The following is a 16,146-nucleotide window of genomic DNA, read 5'->3' as shown; positions in this document are numbered from 1 at the left end:
ATACCTGGCACACACTGGACAGATTTCTGAGGTTTTGTTGTAGCAAGAATAAAAGGATTCCAAACAGGAAATTCCTTTTGGGGCTCTATAGTTGGGTCTGCTGTGAAGACTGCAGTCAGCTTAAGCTGTACAATGTTGTAGACACAATGTTGTAGAATGGCTTGCAGCTCACTGCATGTGTCTGTTCCTTTGCCAGGTCCTGACCCCATGGTGAATCCCCCAGACAGAGTGATATCGCTGAGGGTGCAAGAGAGCAGGGGCTCTGGAAACAGCGAGGGCTTTGACAGCAGTCTGCAGGATGGGACAAGAGGTCAGTGGCAGGCTCTGCTTCTTTAAGAAGTATTTCCAAGTGACTGAAAAATGCTCAGCATTTTCATTCCTGTTTAGCAGGGTAGGCAGATAAACTGCAACCCTATTCTGTAGAGTTTAATGACAGACTTGGTGGCTATCTTTCAGGCTTACTCAGCTTTATGCAGCACATTCTTCTGCCTGCTGAGCTTTAAAACAACACTGACAAAACCAGCATAGATATCATCAAATAATTCGACTGCTGCTGCTTTTTCCCAACTCCATGCTTTTCAGCAAAGGACAGATTTAGCCATATGATGTTAAAACGAGAGCTTTTCTTTCCTTTATGCCAGACCAGATTTGACCAATCCATTTTAGTAGTTAAACCACTTTCCCTTTAGGGTGTTTCCAGGTCCTCTTTCTTTAGGAGAATTCACTAACCCTTGGCACCAGTACTTCTCCACACTGCCTCTTCCACATGCAAGGCAGTGGTGAAGAGCATGAAGTCTGGAACCAGCCTCCCTGAACTCACGTTCTTGCTCTGCCACTGTAACCCTGGGCAGGTTAATTAACTTTACAAGGTTCAGTTTAGTCATCTATAAAACTAGGGGGAGAAGGGGACAGGAGGAGAATCCTTCCCTGTAGGGTTTTATGAAGTTCAATGAGCTAATGCAGTCAAAACACTGAGCAGAGTACCTTGACTAGTGTAAGAAATGCTCTGCTCTACTATCTACATATGTGTGTGTGTGTGTGTGTGTACACTGCTGTTATAATCATTCGTTCTAATTGTGAGAATGTTCTTTGATGATCTTTTTAAATATTCTTGTGGAAACATTTTATTTACCTTTTTTTTTTCAAACAGTAGGCAGTTTTTTCTTTAGAGCTAAACAACATGCACCCAATTCCCCTTCCCTTTACCCGTGAACTATGACTTCTGGCCCATTTCTAGTAGAGTGTCTCTGGGCTCCCTGCAACTCTGGTGATAGACTGTTACTATTTCCTTCTATCTTGTAATGTGGTATTCTTTCCTCTAGATCTAGCAATTGGTAAAAGAATGTAATAGGGGAATTACAGGTGAAAGAAGAGAAGGAAAAAGGGAAGGGAGGGGGTGGGAGGGAAGTGAAGGGAAGGAAAAAAAGAAAAGATAATAAAAAGAAAGCTAGATATAACTCATGCTTGCCCAGCTAAAAGATTATATGATCTTTTCCTGGTATCTCATCTTATTGGTTGAGATTAACCATCTATTTGATACTTAGGTCACTTGTATTAGGAAAATAAAGAAAAAAAATTATAGTTATTTTGCCTTCAGACCCTATTGTAGTACAGCTATGCATACTTTATACTCAGTAATTGATAAACCTTAAATTGTTAGGTGTTTTTAGTAGAAAACTAGATCCATTAAAAAAACAAATCTATCCCTGCAAATAGCAACACCACCTTTTTGAAGCTTTCTGTATAATGTGATGTGTACTCACAAAGTAATGCCTTCAGCTAGATGAGTTGTTTATTGGTATTCAATATCCCTGCAATTATTGCTCATGAAAAAGAAAATGACTACAAATAAAGGTAAGTAGAGAGGAAAGAAAAAAGAACAAAAAGGGAAGGAAAATGACTCTGATGTGCTGAAGGCTGCAGTGTGAAATCCTCATCATCTTTTCAATTCACTCTGCATTAAGCAAGTGGTGCATGACATGTGTCAAAGTTGGATCAGCATTTCAAGTTGTACAGATGTGCCCATCTGGCATGCAGGTGTTTACACTGATATTTCCCAGCCAAACTTCCAGGGGGTAGCATTTTTTTGTAGGGCTGGCTCCACACTAATACAGAGAAAGAGAGAGGGGGACCACCCACTGATAATAAGCATTGCCACTTCTATGTTGACGACATACTCTTAAAGAGTGGTTCTTGAACTTTGTATGTATCAAGATTACTTGAGCAACTTCATGAAAATGCAGAACCCTGAGCTCCTCCTCAAGAGATTTACATTCAGTATATACCTGTGTTATGTTCCATAAATCTGCTTTCAACAAACAATCTAGGTTATTCTAATGTAAGTGTTCCTTAGTCTGCACTTTGAGAAACATTACCCTAACACATGTAATAAAATAGGTAAAAGAATGTGTAGAAAGTAAAAGACAATTTTATCCTATAAAGTTTGTAGCCTTCCTCTTCATTATATTCACAAACTGCCCATAACATTCAGAAACCTAATAGGATATTTAACCAGAAAACCAGAGAAAAGTATTTGATCCAGCAAACTCTGGGTATTAACACACTTTTTAAAAATAATTTGTGTCTTTGTTAGGACCTGTCCCCACAAAGGACAACTCAGGATTGGAATGTCAATGATACATAGATTCCAGGGGTGGTAGCCTTAAACCCCGTTATGAGTCTGCCTGATTTCACATGATTCTTTTGATAACTGGTGACATATCCTATGTGTTGGTGTTCATTGTCATTCTGTGACCAGTATCAAATATGGACAGATGCCCTCGAAGACTTACTGTTTGAAAGAGCTCTCAGCAACCAAGAACCATTCACCTACACACTTATCCCAAGATTGGGAAACAAAAAGAAAATACATATCTAAGGAAACCTTCAAAAGCCAGATCATGCAAGTAATTTTGGATCATGTTGAGTTTAGACTTTATTCACTAAGCAATGAGAAGTCATTGAAGCATTTTGGTTACAGAAATGCCAGCATCACAATTTTTTTAATAGATTCTACATAGGTTATAAACTCTGAGAATTTTGTAATAATGTATATGAAAACATTCTGTTGGAAACAAAAGGGATGTATATTAATAACACATTGATGTGATAAAATTACAAGTCATTAATATAATTATTCACCCATCAATATATTCCTCCCTCATCTAAAGTAAAGAAAAACAAAATCTGGCCCTCCTCATCAACCTCAAGAATATATTTCTAAGAATAATGTGTATTCAATAAATACTTGCTTCATGCCTGTGTTATGTTAGGCACTCTACTAGGTGTCGGGGAGTAAGACAGAGAGGGTCCCCACTCTCAAGGTGTTTACAGTCTGCAGAGACAGACATTGAACAAATAATCAAACAAGCTGTGGGTTTTCCACATGGGTCTTTGCTATTGCTGCTATTCCTAGCAATGCTGTGCTTTGATTTCTTTTAAAATTTAAGCTCTTTCCCTATTCTACCTTTCTTTAAGGGTTCCTAAGCAATCAAAAGTCTCAAACTGGCTGCTACTGACCTATTTTGTTTGGCCCACCCAATGCTGAGGTCCACTGTTTTTTTTTAATAATGAATTCAATTGCCAACATAAAATATGAGCTTCTAGTTCCTCTTGAATATTTGGCCATATGCGACCTCAGTTTTCACAAGGCAACAAGTGTGTGGAGCTGCATGGCAGCCACCATCTTTAGAAGTAATGTATTCTCCTGCTTGACCACATTGAGGCCCAGTCCCTGTCACCTCCACATGCTGGCCAAGGATCTGCTGGCATTGATTATCTCCCTTGAGTTGCTTTTTTTCCTATGCATGGCTCAGTTCATTCATCTGCATTACTACCAGACTCTTTTAGACAGGTGAGTTTGCAACTCCCACTCTACAAAGAAAAACTCGGCAAAGCAAAATTTTGAATTGAAAAAAAATCTTTTTCTTAATTGTAAAGGAAGATTTAAAAATTTCTGTAAAAATCCTTTTATAAAATTCTCTTCAGCAGGTTCCCTCCCCTACTTCCACTGTTCATCAAGTTTATAACTAAGTAAATAATCAAATGTTCAACAGTCAACTTATTTATTCAAACATTTCCTCAACTTCTCTTTCCAATAGTGCTTTTGTTTAGATCCATTTGGTCCAGGAAAACCAGATTACTCATTGGTCAGTCCCAAGTATGACCTATTTTCTGTTCATTGTTTTCAATCCTACTAGAATCTCTCTATGCCAGCTCTGCAAATTTTGATTGTCCAATTCTATTTATTCTCAAGTCCAGTTCAAATCTCCGCCTTTTTGGTGAAGCGATTCCTAATTCCCTAGATGAATGTAGCATAGCCTTCCCATGAAGTTTATACCACCTTACCTGAACCTCTGTAAAACTCCTTGAACTATCTATTTCAAACATAGCTTTCTACATTTGAGCTGCTTGAGGACAGGAATCCTGTCTAATTCATCTTTTGTTTCCCATTAGCAGAGTGCCTAGTAGAGGACAATGATGATTTGCACAGAAAGTGAAGAGATTTTACTTAAAACTAAATACAAAGGGAAAAGGAAGGTGCTGAATGTACTTCCTCGAGGATATTGGTAGTTGTTTTCAGTGCTCAAACCACAAAGATGTGCACTTGTTTTGCATTTGTTTGACCTATTATTCCCCACATTTGCTCTTGTGTCTTGTGGAAACATGCTCATTCATTTCATGTGCTTTGCCAGTTCACTACTTAGTAATCTAGAACAAGATATTTTCTCTCATTAAACTACTACACAAAACAACTTTAGTTCTTGGTTCTACACACTAGAGGCTGTGTGAGATTTAGTGTTTTTACTTGACTGCAAGCCCTTGAGGGCAAGAACTCTTACCCATCATCTCTTATATTGTAAAATAACTGTTTTTGTAACAAGTGCCTTTCATTATATTTGGAATGTATTTAGACATTGAATTCTAGAGCTAGAATGCATTCTTGTGATATTGGCATACATGTTAATTTCTATCCTTTGTAAAGGCAATATGCTTTTCTCTAACATGAGAAAAGAAAAGCAAAAGTACATGTAGGGAAGTTAAATCTCTTACACAATTTCACACAGCTGGTTACTGAAGTCAGCTGGGCTATTTGTGACTAGAACAAGCAGAAAATATAAGTGCATTTTGAAAAATGATCTTGTATACCCACCACTGCTCTAGGCAAGCATGTCCAAAGTCACCACTCATCCATTCAACTGCTCAATTAGTACTTCTTGAGAGCTGTGAGCTAAAGCACCTGAGGCACACACATGGTTTCCCTGTTCACTGCTTATCAGTTTCATTCCCAAGGCCAGAGGAAATGTACTTGTTTTCTTTTTATGAGGCAGCCTTTCAATCACAGTCTTGCCTCCATGCTCCTGGTCCATACCTCCTTCTGTGTCAGCCAGCCATTTAAAATAAAAATAAATAAGTTAAAATAAAATAAAAACAGTTTTCTTTTAGAGGGCAAAAGATTTCAAAGCCTAAAGTGCCCACAGGCAGATCACTTATACCTACCAGCCTCGTCCCAGAGCCCAACTTGGCAAATTACAATGTCCAAGTCTGGTTTTTAGTTCCAACCTCCTTCATAGTCAGGCTAGCCCAGCTACCTCCCTCATTTCCAATTCTTTGGGGATCCCAGGTCTTTTCTGGATGAATCCTAGGCACAGTGCCCCAAGCTCTAGGCACAGCTTCATTCCTTGGCCTCAACCTGAATGAAGCCCCTAAGCTGGTGGCTTCTCCTTTTGTTGTTTCTGTCCCCAGGACTCTCCTGAAGTCCTATCTTAAGCACAGAGTCCAGGTCTGTTTTAATCAATTCCTGTCCCCTTCTGCTCTTAATTCAGATCTCATTTCCAATCTCTTTGCTGTTTCCAGACCTATTCAGTAGTCTCTTTCTCTCCCAAACCTAGCCTGTCACTGACGTCCTGGTCTCATTTCCTGATGTCAATCAGTCCCAACTTCTCTAAATCTTCTGTCAATAAATGTGAGGCTCTTTTTCATGCTTGGTGGCTGAGCCCTCCTGTTTCTAATCTAGGGGATAAAGAGGTAAACAAAGCCTTAATGGCCTTCCATTAATGTATTTTGGTGAGGAAAATTACCGCCGAGTGGAATGGGGAGAGAAACAAAGTCACTAGGTTTAGAATATTAGTTACTCAGTATGTATAAATAAAAACCAGATTCTAAGACAGTGTTTCTCAGAATCATTTGTGGGAAGGGGTTGGGCGGAGGGTGGGGGTAGTGGTGGGGTCTCCACATGATACAGTCCCAGGCTCTAGTCCAGATTGACTGAACCACAATTTCTGAGGACCTACTAAGAATCTGAGGTTTTGATAAATGCCCAGTTCTTTTTTTAATGCACATTCACATTTAAGAACATTGTGTTAAGTGTCTCTATTGTCATTTAAAAGTAGTTACTTTTTATCCCATGTTTGTTAAGTGTCTTAATGTTAAGAAGTTTTTTTTATACTCGGAATTGTAGGTAATGTAATATATGCTTTTATAGGCACTGAAGATGGAGTAGAGATGAAAGGGCAAGTTCCCTCCTTGGGAATCTTACATTCTGATGGGAAAAACAGACATCCATGGTCATCATAGCAAGAAAATAAAATGAAAATTGATGAAGGGTCCCACCTACTTCCTGGGGAACAAAGATTACACACATATACACACTTTACTCATAACATTTTATATGTATTTCTGTGTTCAAATAAAACAAGAAAACATAAAATGAGAAATTATCAATAGCTAGAACATTTGGTTTGTATTCTTTTAATTTTACTAATTTCTAAAGTAAGTATTTTAGAATATCATTTTAGATTCTTCTAGAAACTTTTTAGAATATTACTTATTCTAAAGTCTTATGTATAAGCTATAAAATATATATACATTCTTAATGAGATTAAATATTTTAAATACTGAGCAGTTAAAGAAATTCTTCGTGATGAACATAAATCTTGATCCATTTAAGTAACACCAAGAGAAAGCATATTACTTGGCAAACAGAGGCATCAGAGCCGATGTATACACAGGCTGGATGTGTGCACATGAGTACTCCCCAGCCTTCAAGCCAAAGTTTTCTACCTGGCCACCTATAGACTAACTCAAAATTGCTAGGTTCACACTCGCATTTCACTACTAATATATAGGGAGAGTCACAGATGCATGCCTTTCTGGATTTAAATAGCAATTAAGGGTGGGGGTGTGTGCACAGGAGCATAAAAGCATCTGTGAGCCAAGCTGCCAGCTTCACTCACCCTCTGTGCTCTTGCACAAAGATATATTTCATTTGGGAATGTGAATATATGTGTGACCAACACGAAAGCTGAGGATTTAAAAATCAGCCAGCAATCCCCAGGCCGTTTCAGCTGTGTTTCTACTTCATAGGGCCTCTTGGGGACTCCTGGGAGCAGGTGTGAAGTTCCAGTTCATTAACAAGTTAAGTCAGTGGTGCTGTGCATTTTGAGGAGCTTCATAGACTGGCTGATCTCCCGGAATATAGAGTAGCACAGCCCTGGAAAGACACACATACAAAATTAAAATACTACCATTATTACCATTAGAAATAGCATCTATTAAGTATGTACTATATTCCAGGCATTGTGCTACACGATTTAGGAGTATCATCAAGTTTATTAAATTGTTTAGATAAATTAGTAAAGATTTTTTTTTTCTGGATAAAGAACACTGAAATTATAGGCAATCTTGATGAACTAGTCTGTATCAGACACAATCTCCAGGTTGTGGTCGGGACATACTGGCTTCAATTCTTTGCTTTGCTTTGGCAACAGAACTTAAAATTGGGGCCATGCCTGTCTGCTGAGTACATGGTAACCCATAAGGCTTGATTACCCATGAAAAGGTTTTAGAAGGCTGTAATCTCCGACGTAGCAGGTGGTTAACATTTATTTTTACTGAGCTTCTAGAGGGCACCAGAAAGAAGGAGATAGAACATGAAGTGTTATCACTAGACAGAACTTAAAGGAAATATTTAACCCAGGTCCCTAATTTTCAATTAAAACAGAAAGAATGGGGACCAAAGACCAAGTTTGATCTGTATGGGCTCCTATATTTATGGGTGTGTTCAGGCTGTTGCTTTGCCCATCTGGCTTTCAACATGGTTCTCAGCCAGAGTTCGTCTGATGTTTCCATCTTTTCTAGAACTTACTGCCCACGGAGCCAGCTCACAGTGCAGCGAGGCCAGAGTAGCCTCCAGTCTTTTTGTAACTGGCAGACATAGAGAATCATACCAGCATACTCAGAACCACAGTAATTAGATCTGTGGCTGGCTGGAATTTGTCACTTGGAGGTGTTAGAGTTCAGTTGCACTAAAATTGCATTATGGCACTGGGATATGATGAAGGATTACTGACAAAAAGAAAACTCGTGTAGATAATGACTCCCATTATCCCAACTTCATGTTTGTGTCAACCACATCCAAAATAAAGCCTCTTCATTCACAATTGTTAGTGGGGGGGTGGGGAATGAGGAACAAGGGCTGCTCTCACATAGATTTCTGATCATTCAGCCCACTACTGAGAAATGTATAAAGTCCTTTTATAACCCCGCCCCATTCCTTTTATTTTTTTTATTAAGGTATCATTGATAGACAATCTTATGAATATTTCACATGAGCAACATTGTGGTTACTACATTCACCCATATTATCAAGTCTCCCCCACACATCCCACTGCAGTCATTGTCCATCAGCATAGTAAGATGCTATAGAGTCACTACTCGCCTCCACTATGACCGCTTACATTATGTGTGTTGATCATAATGCCCCTTAATCTCCTTCTCCCTCCCCACCCTCCTTTCCCACCCCCTTCCCTTTGGTAACCACTAGTCCCTTCTTGGGTCTGTGAGTCTGATGCTATTTTGTTCCTTCAGTTTTGCTTTGTTGTTATACTCCACAGATGAGTGAAATCATTTGGTATTTGTCTTTCTCTGCCTGGTTTATTTCACTGAGCATAATACCCTCTAGCTCCATCCGTGTTGTTGCAAATGGTAGGATTTGTTTTCTTCTTATGGCTGAATAATATTCCATTGTATATATGTACCCCATCTTCTTTATCCATTCATCTACAGATGGACACTTAGGTTGCTTCCATTTCTTGGCTATTGTAAATAGTGCTGTGATAAACATAGGGGTGCATATGTCTTTTTGAATCTGGGATCTTGTTTTCTTCAGGTAAATTCCAAGGAGAGGAATTCCTGGGTCAAATGGTATTTCTATTTTTATTTTTTTGAAGAACCTCTATATTGATTTTCATAATGATTGGACTAATCTGCATTCCCACCAGCAGTGTAGGAGGGTTCCCCTGTCCCGCATCCTCACCAGCATTTGTTGTTCCTTGTCTTTTGGATGTTGGCCATCCTAACTGGCATGAGGTGATAGCTCATTGTGGTTTTACTTTGCATTTCCCTGATGATTAGCAATGTGGAGCATCTTTTCATGTGCCCATTGACCATCTGTATTTCTTCTTTGGAGAAGTGTCTGTTCAGATCCTCTGCTCATTTTTTAATCAGGGTATTTGGTTTTTGGGTGTTGAGGTGTGTGAGCTCTTTATATATTTTGGATGTTAACCCCTAATCAGATATGTCATTTACAAATATATTCTCCCATACTGCAGGATGCCTTTTGTTCTGTTGATGATGTCCTTTGCTGTACCAAAGCTTTTTAGTTTGATGTAGTCCCAGTTGTTCATTTTTGCCTTTGTTTCCCTTGCCTAAGGAGATGCATTCAGGAACCCATTCCTTTTATAAATCAGGAGTCTTGTTCAAACCTATATGTACACAGAAGAGTCACAGAAAGCAGCCAGTTCCAACAAAGAAACTATGGAATTCATTCTGAGAAGACTCTAGGGAAACATGTGGGTTGTCTCCAAATATCTGAAGGCCTATCATAGAGGGAAAATAAGACTTGTTCTTTTGTCCCCCAAATTGGTAATGATATGACTTCCAGTTATTACTGCATAAGCACCAGTCTCAGGCACTCTGTAAGGGCTATAATACATTATTTCTAATTCTTACATCAACCTCAAGGGAGATAAAATTACCCCATTTTATAAGTGAAAAAGAAGTGGTGGGGACATAGAGTGATTAAGCCACATACCCAAAGTCACACTGTTAGGAACCGGCAGGGGATTCTAATCTAGGTCTCTCTCCACCTCAGTAAACCACAATTCCATCCTTCAAGTGGCTCAGGCCAAAAACCTTAAAGTCACCTTTGAATCATTTTTCTCTTACACCCTACATTCAATCCTTCAGCAGACTATATCTACTCTACTTTAAAATATTCAGCATCTGAATAGTTCTCACCACCTCCACTTCCCAGCCTTCTGTAAACCGTCAGCACATCCCATAAAGAGCTTCCTCCTAAAAGCTCTGCCAGCTTCTGCCCATGTCCTTTGCTGGGCTACGTTTGACAGCAGATCAAGTCATGCTTGAAAAGGTAAGTTCAAGCACATCACTCCTCTGTCTAAACATATCCAATGACACCCCAGCTCAATAAGGATAAAAGTCAAGGTTAAGGTTATTATTACAGTTGCCTATATGAGATCCCCCCAGTCTGGTTCCCCACCTTTTTGCCACTCCTCCAACTTGCTGGTGGGAGGGCTTTTCACTTGCTGCATCTTCTGCCTGGAATGTTGTTCCCTGAAATATCTGCCAAGCTCACCTCACCTCCACTTCCTTCAGGTTATTATCCAAAGTCACCAGTGAGGCTTTCCTGACCACTTGATTTTAATTTGTAACCTGCCTATTGAACTTTAATTTCATGACATTTATTACCACCTAGTAAACCATGCTTTTAAAAAAATGGTTTGCTTTTCAGCTGTCTTCTCTTCTAAAACGATATGAGTTCTATGAGAACAGGGCTTTTTTGTCTGTTTACTTCTGTCTGTCTAGCACTAAGACAGTATCTGGTGCCTACTAGGCAGTTCACAAATGTCTATTGAATAAATGACCATGTCCCAAAGCTGTGGGGCCCCTCTGACCCAGTCTGGCTTGAAGAGAGACAGAGCCAAGCAAGACCCTCAGCATTACAGGAATACGGATTATTAAAGCTGGAAAGCATCTTCAGAATCATCTAGTTCTCCAAGTAGAACCAATGCGAGACACTAAAGGGAACTGCAGAGTTTTTCTCACGGTGGCTTCAGAAATGTAACACAGCTACGTGAAGTCAAAATGCACTGCACAACCACAGGGGAAACTAACATGGGGAAGGGAAAGGTGGTAAATTTCTAAACCTGAAAGACCTTCCCAAGCTTACAATTGCGTGATTCTCATGGCCTTTCACGTTGGGTTGGGCTCATGTCCTGAGGCCTTAGGTCTCCTCCAGCTGGATGCTCTGAGCTGTGCTCTAGCAGATGGAGGGTGTAGCACCATCTGTTTATAGGGGACACTGAGCATCTTCCCCTAGCATCAGATCCTGGGGAAGGGGGAACATGAGTCTTTAGAGAAAGTCATAAGCAAGGCATCCAGGACAGTGAGGTTGCCTTTCGTGGAAGACACCACTGCACATCCTCATCTCTGCAGGAGGGCGAGCAGACCTTCCTAGAAGATGCTTGAATATACTGAGTGTGTCTGGAAGATTTTATGACTGATAATTCCTCCTCATATCCAGTAACTTGCAAATGATTTAACATTTTCTAGAGAAATATGATAAAATCAGATAAAATGATGTTTCCATTTATAATATGTTGTTTTTTACCCAAGGTTTAGAAAACATTGAAACTTTTCCCCTTTTTAATGAAGGAACAAAAATTCAAGAAGATCACAATTTTTGCCCAAGAAACAATTCTAACTCTGAATTAAACTTTCTCATTTTTAATAGTCATGACTATCTAAATCCAGACTTTTGCCAATGCAGAGAGTATTAAGTACAATTGCCTCTGGTTCTGAAATGAAACAGAACTAAAATTCTTAAAATTATATTTCATCCCACATTACAGAAGTTATCTTTTGAAGCTGATATAACTCACACATCAAAACTGCCAATGAAAGACTTCATTGGCTGTAAGATACAACTAATTGATCTCAGAAGACCTACCAGGGATGGCATTTTTATTTTTTATTTTTATAGACATGAGAAAAAATTGTTCTTCAAACAACTGCAGAATGCTTGTAGTTAACAATTTAATTACAATATTTACTGTACCAGAAGGATCTGCAAAGGTGCACAGTGTCTCCTATTTTCTTTTCTCTTGTTTTTAAACCAAAGATAATTGTCTCAAAGGCAAATCTGAACCTTGGATGAAAGATAAAGTATACACATGGAACTGAATTTAGCTATATGAATAATTCGGTTGTTATTATGAGATTATGCAATATCATAAGCTCTTTGTTATAAATTAACAAGCATTTGAATGAATAAATGAAACATTCAAAAGGCCTTTGTAACTGAGGCAATAAGCTGATACTTGGAAACATTTTTGATACCTTGCTCTCTTATTGTTTGAAAATGATAAAGGTTAAATTAAAGACCCTATCTATGAGGGAAAAACATTATTTTATCTTTAATTATACAGTTAATTGCTTTGAAGAGTCATGATCTGTGAATAAAATAATTAATAGAGCATAGATACCATCTGTGATTGAGAGAGCTATTCCTTCTTGATACATAGTAAGTATTCAGTAGATGATTTTAAAATAAGATATAATGTCTTTAGTATTCTGCAAGATATCATTTTCTGTCAACTTTCCACACTAACAAACCTCATCTGTGTCCAGAAAATTCAACCTGGAAAGTTCTCAGGATATTACTTTTGCACATGTTTCTAAAAAATTAGTAACTCATTCCAGAACTAGAGAACGGACGTGAGAATATTGGCAGGTATGAAAGACATCAGTATGGCTTGGGTTAAGGTCAATATAGCAGGAGTCCAAGGCCAAAGGCCTTAGAAACAGTACATATGATCCAAGCTAATGGAATTTGCTATTGAAAGCTCAGCCAGTCCAGACCTTTCTGTGGCTTTCCAGGGAATACCTGGCTCCCAGCAAAGGGGAAGGGAAAGAGGCAGGATTCCACCATGTTAACTTTCTTCAGACAATCAGAGCACAAAAATCAAAGACATTTCATGTACCTTTGGCTAAGACTTGTACAAAAGGAGAGTGTCCAAATCTAGAGAAGAAAATTGGAGGAAAAATTCAATTATAAAAATATTTTATGTTTATGATTTAACATTTAGAAAATATAGAAAAGTATAAGAAAAAGATCAGTTTTCATCTTACTACTTACAGATATTTTTAAAGATTTGTTAGTTTTTCTTATTCTCTTTTACTTCTTTTTTGCATATATGTATATAATTTGTGTATGTAAAATGTATATATTCAACTTCACATATTTTTAAAATGTAACTGCTTTTCATTGTTATGAATTCTTCGTAAATATAATATCTAATGTCTCATGATATTAAGTTACACCAAAGTATTCCCCAGCTGATACTTTTTTGTTTTAAAATTCCTAGTTATAATAAATGTGATTTGGTAAAAAAAAAAAAAAAAAAAAAGGAAAGGGTGACAACATCCAAGAGAGATGATTCGAGAAGGTCAACTACTTGGACCTACATAGTTAAAACCTATGACTATCACCAGTAGCCTTACCAAAATAATTTGGCACTTACTTTTACTTTAACCTAAAGTAACAGTTTCTATTCTTCAGTTCTGTTTTTTTTGAGCTTTTGTTTTTGTTTTTGTTTTTTCAAATGAACTCCAGGAGATAGAAAAAATGCAGAAGACTCCATATAAATCATTCCCCTTATGTTTAAACTTAACTGCATTGCTACATTCATCTAATGACTTTAGTCTGTGTTCCCTTTGCAAACTCAGCGTGGTCATAAATACAATAAAGAACAGTTTTTCTTTCACCATCACCATTCCCAAACTAGGCTTAAACTAAACACACTGCAAAACCTCCTTAAAGCTTTCTTATGAGCCTGACAATTTTTTTTACTATTTCTATTAATAAAAATTAGTGGCCGCTTTTCCGCAATCTGAATTGACGTTATTAAGCCACGTTGAAATGAATATGACTTAAAAGCAAATGGATGTATCTTCTCTCTTGTCATTACTTCACTGGTTGGCTGCATCCTCCTTGAGTGCTTACACAGAAATGCCTACCAAGAATATCTGAGGCCTTGAGGTTTCTTGGCAGATGGATCACCTGTTACCTGTCATAATAAGTTGTCCTTTTGGTTTTCAGCTCATTGCTTCTTGACAGCTTACTCCTGCCATATGAATACATTTTCATAGTAGTGGAAGACAGCTGAACCACATTTAATCTGTGAAAATCAACATGTCCTTAATAATGCTTTCTAGAGAAAACTGGAATATCAGATTAGCCAACATTTGAGACATTTAATTAAACTAATTACTTACATGAAAACTGGTTAGTAAGTCTTAAGGTGACCAAACAGCCTTCAGTTGTAAGGAAAGCTCTAATTTTAAAAAGAATGCCAGCTAATATACATAGAAGGACTGGTAGAATTAATAAAATTATCTCTTTGTAAGCTTTATTGAAATTATTGATTTAGGTAAGAATTATCAAGTGGTATTAAAAACATGAGGTAAATGTATGGAACAATCAGAAATTTATGCATTACCAAGTAACAGCACATGTATCACTTTCTGGTAGCAAGGAGAAAATGTGGTGTCATAGTGGATGATGAGGAAGTCACTGACATAAACAAGGCAGTGCAGATGGAGAGAAACCCAGATACTACGTTACTGCTGACATAATGCAGTATGGAGTGCTGGCATCAGCTAGAATATAGTCCAACCCAAATATGTAATCTAATCTAGCCTTTCCATGAGGATGCTGGACAAATCCAGAAAAATGAAATATTCTAAAGGATAAATGATCCTCTCTTTTTTGGCAAGTCAGTGTCATGAAACAAAAACCATTCTAAATGATAAAATGCAACTCGCAAGTATAATGTCATCCTGGATTAGATCCTAGTATGAACAAACCAGCTGAAAAGAACATTTTAGGGACAATTTTAAGAAATTTGAATATAGAGTAAGTATTAGGTGATGATAAGTAATTAGTATTAACTTTCTTAGGTATAATAATGCTTGCTTGTTCTTGTTATATAGGCAAATGTTCTCATGTTTTTACAGATACATACTAAAGTATTTCGGAGGTAGAATGTCACAATGCCTATAATTTTCCTTAAAATACATAAGTATAGTAAACAATGAGTTGAAAAGAAGAAAACAGTGAACACTTTCTTCAGATTAAGTAAGCACAAACAGCAGATACCTTCAAGTAAAATAATTTGACCTATGACTTCACACCAAAACTTCTTAGTTTCCTTTGCACTGTTAATATCATCATAAAAGAATGATAAATTCTTTTCCTAAATTGAACATTTAGTCCTTCTTTATTCACTGGTTTTCAGAAAGAAAGCAAGGAAACACTTGAGCATGCAAGCATTGTTTCCATTTTCTTCCTTCCTGTAATTAAGAGAGTAGTTTTCAAAGGGTAGTGCCAAGAGGAGCAGTGTCAGCATCCAGGGGAGCTTGTTGGAAGTGCAGGTTGTGTTCCAGGCCTGTGGGCTAGAAACTCGGGAGCTGGAGCCCAGAGGGCTGCGTGTGTGAAGTGCTCTGGGTTCTGCCACCCCTGAGGAGTGGCAGCCTTTATTCTAGAGCTCCTGTTTCCCCCTGTGTAATTCATTCTGTCACTGCTAAATTGGCCTCCACACTAGAGATAGAATAAAGGAACACCCAGGATTGTGGAACTGATATGTAGCTTTTATTCTTCTCCACTGGTGCCTTTAGCCATGAAATTAGAAAGTAAAAAGCAATCCTTGTTATACTGGATGTTCCATTATGTTTGCAGCACAATATTTTGGAGAATTATTCAAAACAATGAACATGGTCTATGTAATTCTTAGCATACCTGCCAGACTCCAGGAACCCTCTTCTGCAAGATAAAATAGGACTCATTTTATGACTGGTGTTTGTGACAACGATAAAAAATTTCCCTGCCCTCAAACAGGATTCCAACTAATGGGATTTCCAGCTGCTTATTTACAGGGTTCCAATGCTTTACTGGCTCACATTGTCTCCCCACTAGACAGTGCATTTTGACTAGTGACCATGTCTAAGTGCTGTGAAACCTACTGCATCCTGTACATGACTTTGGGTACTCAGTAATGTGAGAGG

General features: G+C 38.0%; 2 long non-coding RNA genes across 2 annotated transcripts in view; one reads left to right on the top strand and one right to left on the bottom strand.

The window, feature by feature from the left end:
* Nucleotides 1-216: 216 nt before the first annotated feature.
* The window catches only part of LOC118932370 (uncharacterized), a 130,847-nt gene continuing 114,917 nt past the window's right edge, over nucleotides 217-16,146 (top strand). Inside the window, exon 1 of the long non-coding RNA XR_005032744.2 lies at nucleotides 217-310. This is a non-coding gene — a long non-coding RNA (uncharacterized LOC118932370). The remainder of the gene's footprint in view (nucleotides 311-16,146) is intronic.
* Nucleotides 6,801-16,146, bottom strand: part of LOC118932270 (uncharacterized) — a 31,167-nt gene continuing 21,821 nt past the window's right edge. Inside the window, exon 3 of the long non-coding RNA XR_005032680.2 lies at nucleotides 6,801-7,492. This is a non-coding gene — a long non-coding RNA (uncharacterized LOC118932270). The remainder of the gene's footprint in view (nucleotides 7,493-16,146) is intronic.

Source organism: Manis pentadactyla, chromosome 2 (genome assembly GCF_030020395.1).
Source record: "Manis pentadactyla isolate mManPen7 chromosome 2, mManPen7.hap1, whole genome shotgun sequence".
In the NCBI taxonomy this organism is placed as follows: domain Eukaryota; kingdom Metazoa; phylum Chordata; class Mammalia; order Pholidota; family Manidae; genus Manis; species Manis pentadactyla.
This window is presented reverse-complemented; position numbering and strand designations above follow the sequence as displayed.